Below are 5075 nucleotides of genomic sequence, written 5' to 3'. Positions count from 1 at the left end.
CTAACACCCGTAGGCGAGGTCATGGATGTCCACACAGCACAGACGCCCGCTAGGATCATCGTACTGTAAGGGCAGCGGTGGCAGATCTTAGAAGTGGAGCCTCCTCTAGCCCGTCTTCCTCTCACGCCACAGCATCGATGAGCGCTCCTCGTCTGGTGCCGTCGGAGGATCATTTGGATGATGGAATGGTGCTCCGTGGTCTTCAGCGGTGAAAGCAGGTTCTGGCTGCACGCAAGTGACGGTCGTCTGCGCGTATCTGGCGAGCGCTGTCTCGCAGAGTCCATTCGTGCAACACGCTAGCCCTATACCAGGCCTTATGCTCTGGGGTGCGATAAGCTACAATTCTTATTCCCCTTTCATGTTGTATGGAGGGGACGCTAACCAGCGCTCAGCAGAATGTTGCTAGTCCCTCCATTTTGCCGTTATTGCAACAGGAAGGTCATGAGTTGTTAAAACAGGATAATGCTCGCCTACTACACGCCGACCGCGAAACGTGCGCTGCAGGATGTGCAGCAACTTCCCTGGCCAGCACGAACTCCAAGACTTGTCTCCAGTCGAGCACGTGTGAGATACGACGGGACCAGAAGTGATTCGTGCCACTCGTCAACCGACAACTCTTACAGAACTACGTGAACAAGTCGAACAGGCGTGGCACAACGTGTACCAAGACAGTATTCGCCATCTGTACGATCGACTGGATGCCAAATTCAGAGCATGCACGGCCGCCTGTAGTAGCTACACTACGTACTAATATGTGTGTCTCAGCATGGGTCAATAACTGCTACCTCAGAACCGCTTCTGCTATTGGTCTGTAAATACAATCATTTCATGTAGTCGATGTGCACTGTTGCAAAAAAAAAAATCTTGTGTGAATTGGAAACCTCTAAAATGGTGTACTGATTTTTTTGATAGCAGTTAACTATACGGTAGTAACTGTTCCCGAAAGAACAGTTACCGTGAATGACCATGCAGCTTTGCTAGAAATGAAATGATAATTAAATAGACACCCTAGCTGCAAGCAGGCGTTGGTACACTTCATTGGGGACATGTTGAAAATGTGTGCCCCGACCGGGACTCGAACCCGTGATCTCCTGCTTACGTGGCAGACGCTCTATCCATCTGAGCCACCGCAGGCACAGAGGATAGTGCGTCTGCAGGGACTTATCCCTTGCACGCTCGCCGTGAGATCCACATTCCCAACATGTCCACAACACTACATTCGTAGTGCACCTCATAGATGTTTGCCCATCATACTCATTACTCGTGGCAGATTAATCTACCAAGTCCCGTACGAGTTCTGTGCCTGCGGTGGCTCAGATGGATAGAGCGTCTGCCATGTAAGCAGGAGATCCCGGGTTCGAGTCCCAGTCGGGGCACACATTTTCAACATGTCCCCAATGAAGTGTATCAACGCCTGCTTGCAGCTAGGGTATCTATTTAATTATCATTTCATTTGATAGTGTACTTAGCTACATATTTTTTTACGGGTGTTCACATTTCTGGCGACCCTCATACAGCTGCCTGTCGTGCATGTTTTCTATTGCGTACGGAGGATAATCCAGGTACAAGCATATGTACTCAGGCCTGAGACTTTCTCCATTAACGCCAGGTTCTTTAATGCCAGGTTCTGTGGTGGCAACTTAAACATTCATGTTTCTCTGGAGTTGAATACCTACATTCGCTAACAGTTCAAGACGCTAGCAGCGTAATTTGGAACGCACATATCAGTCCGATGGAATCTAGAAGTTGATACGTCGTTTTACCTGACCTTTGGCACTGGGTGTCTAGAAACATATTTCTTAGACTATTCATCTTTTCCCGGGAGCCAAACTTAGTGCCGGCGGTTGGTGCAGCACTGCGCGCTTAATCCGCTGCAAGGCCGAGTCGAGGCGGCTGCAGATTTACGCAGCGGCTGACAGACACACAAGCCGCGGAGATTTACGGGCAGCGCGCGTGGAGCGCAGCCAGCTGCTGCGGCTAACCTGTCCCACGGAACGGCCCCGTAATGAACGCCGGCACTGCGCTGCTGCTGTTAGGTATGTCGACTGCACGCAGAAATAGTTTCACAACCAGGGACAAAAAGGTGTCTTAGGTACGAATGAAGATTATCTAACAATAAATGAGCGAGAATGTTCTTTTTCTCCGCGTTTGGTTCAAAAAATTATTCATCGATACAGCTTCCAAATTTTCTGTCGCACTTTTGCTTAACTACATAAAGAAGCGGTTATGGAATAATTGTAATAAGGAGGATGTGTGTTTTGTGAATGAATCAGTATGTAAATTCTGTGGAGGTCCTCCATTATTTGCTGGATGTAGTCCGATCTCTGTCTTCCTCTACAGTTTTTGCTCTCTACAGCTCCCTCTAATACCATGGAAGTCCTTCCCTCATGTCTTAACAGATGTCCTATCATCCTGTCCCTTCTCCTTATCAGTGTTTCCCACATGTTCCTTTCCTCTCCGATTCTGCGCAGAATCTCCTCATTCCTTACTGTTGTTACATGTGGAACATACGAGATTAAATTGTACACATGAAGCCGGCCGAAGTGGCCGTGCGGTTAAAGGCGCTGCAGTTTGGAACCGCAATACCGCTACGGTCGCAGGTTCGAATCCTGCCTCGGGCATGGATGTTTGTGATGTCCTTAGGTTAGTTAGGTTTAACTAGTTCTAAATTCTAGGGGACTAATGACCTCAGCAGTTGAGTCCCATAGTGCTCAGAGCCATTTTTTTTTTTGTACAAATGAAAACAGAAAAGTTATAAATTACTGTTGTGGACGACTGGCAACACACAGCGATTCTGATACCAACTACCGAAACGAATCACTGTAGTGTGTGAAAAATATGAAATAGTTTGGTTCACTGAACTATTCTGGCAGCCACATCGACAGAGGGCGCTGATTACTTACTACAGTCTGCTGTTCCATCCACTCGACTCCTTTCTCTATTCATTTTATCTTTTTTTATTTTATTTTGTTAGCTCTGTAGGCTTGTTCTTATGTAAGTCTTTATATTTTTGTCTATAAGACCGTATTAGAATTATTGTCACTTAACTATTTGCTTTTTAACATACTAAGGTATTATTGTTGTAACTTACACCCCTAGTAAGCCCACTATGGACTTTATTTATTGAATTCTTCTTTTTATACCATATCGTCCAGTTATATACTTGACAAATATGTGGACGCCAACGGTTTCGACGTCTAACGAACTAAACACAAACATTTGGTGGCCGCTGTCGTGTATTTTGTCACGAATAGTAGCACTGTTAACATGATAACTCCGGCGACGTTGTGGCATAGTGTATACCATACTTCATATATACGCGACGAAGCTGACATTGTATTTATCTTTTGGTCTTGCCACTGTTGTTGTTGTGGTCTTTACTCCTGAGACTGGTTTGATATAGCTCTCCATGCTACTGTATCCTGTGCAAGTTTCTTCATGTCCCAGTACCTTCTGCAACCTACATCCTTCTGAATCTGCTTAGTGTATTCATTTCTTGGTCTCCCTGTACGATTTTTACCCTCCACGCTGCCCTCCAATACTAAATTGGTGATCCCTTGATGCCTCAGAACGTGTCCTACCAACATGTATGCCTCTTCATTTTTAAGCTGCATGTTTTCCACGTGTGCGTCAGTATTACGTTTCATTATCGCTTATTTTACTGTTTTAAGATGAAACGTCCCCTTTGAACAATTATACATGACTGTGCTTAAACTGACACACAATATTTTGTTAGCGCAACGCAATCTGACTTTTAAAATTCTCTACAAAAGAATGGCCCTGACTAACATTAAACTATACCTTTCGCAAATCACTTACCTCACAAAAATCTTCGCTGCTCAAGCTACTGCAATACAGCGAGCGCCACTACTGCCAGCTAAATAAAAATTCAAACTATGGAAGGCACTAACTACTGATAGGGATAGTTAGCAAATCAAAGATATTAATAGAGAACAAACAATGTATTTACCTTGATATCATCATATATAAATATAGCAGTTCATGACAAATTTAAAAACTCCGCCATCTCTCTCCCCACATCCACCACTGCTGGCGGCTCACCTCCAACTGCGCAACGCTACGCGCTGTTCACAGCCAGCTGCCTAACACTACAATGGGAGACAACAATGCAAACTAGCCACAGACTGCACACAGCACAGCCAGTGATTTTCATATTGAGCGCTACATAACGTTGCCAATAAGAAAACATAAACAGCCTACTTACATAGAGAAAACATAAACAGCCTACTTACATAGCCCCCATGCTCCCCACAAAAAATTTTACAAATTTTTTTTTGGGCAGTGGCCAATAATGATTTGATAAAATTTTTCATAATTACAATAACAAAGAAATCAAATGCACACACTTATTGATACAATGTTGGTCAAAAGCTAAAATTTTCTCACAGTCCATAAAGATAGTCCTGATCATTCATCATAATAGTAATTACAGGTTTTTTTTCACAAAGTCTCATTAGTAAAAGAAATTGCACACAGAAGTAGTGATTTCCATGCAGTCTTGAAGAAGTAGTGTTGTCCTTCCAATGGAAAGACAGTGCTGACTCTTGACATGCATACAGGTAATGGGCCACAACAGAGCAAACCCACAGCAGAGTCAGTCGAAATTTTGAAGAGTATTGGTAGGTAGGTCATCACAGAGCAGACCCACTGTAGTCCTGGTAGAGATTACGGTATTGGTGGGCCACCAGAGGTGCAGACCCACTGCAGTCCTTGTAGAAATAATGGTATTGATGGATCATCAAAGATGTACACCCACTGTAGTCCTTGTAGAGATAATGGTACTGGTGGGTCATCAAAGATGCAGACCCACTGTAGTCCTTGTAGAGATAGCCAGCAGCCATCTGTTGTGACTGTGCAGGTGCACAATCACCATTGAAGAGTCTTGCGGATAATATAGCAAGTCCATAAACCACCACTTGTGCACTCACAAAGTTTTTGAAATTGTCCTTAGAACCAGCAATGCTGTTATCCAGTTCCTTGCTGAATTATTAACACACGTGCAAACACTAACAGTCCCTACTTCTCACATATTGTCCATATACTATGACCAACAG

General features: G+C 44.3%; 1 non-coding gene across 1 annotated transcript; it reads right to left on the bottom strand.

Annotated features, from left to right (window-relative positions):
* Positions 1–1060: 1060 nt before the first annotated feature.
* On the bottom strand, positions 1061–1135 carry Trnat-cgu. The gene has a single exon. It is a non-coding gene; the product is annotated as a tRNA-Thr (tRNA).
* Between the last annotated feature and the right edge of the window lie 3940 nt (positions 1136–5075).

The sequence above is a fragment of the Schistocerca americana genome, chromosome 8 (genome assembly GCF_021461395.2).
Source record: "Schistocerca americana isolate TAMUIC-IGC-003095 chromosome 8, iqSchAmer2.1, whole genome shotgun sequence".
Lineage (NCBI taxonomy): Eukaryota > Metazoa > Arthropoda > Insecta > Orthoptera > Acrididae > Schistocerca > Schistocerca americana.
Note: the sequence above shows the minus strand (reverse complement) of the source record. Positions and strands in the feature narration are given on the sequence as shown.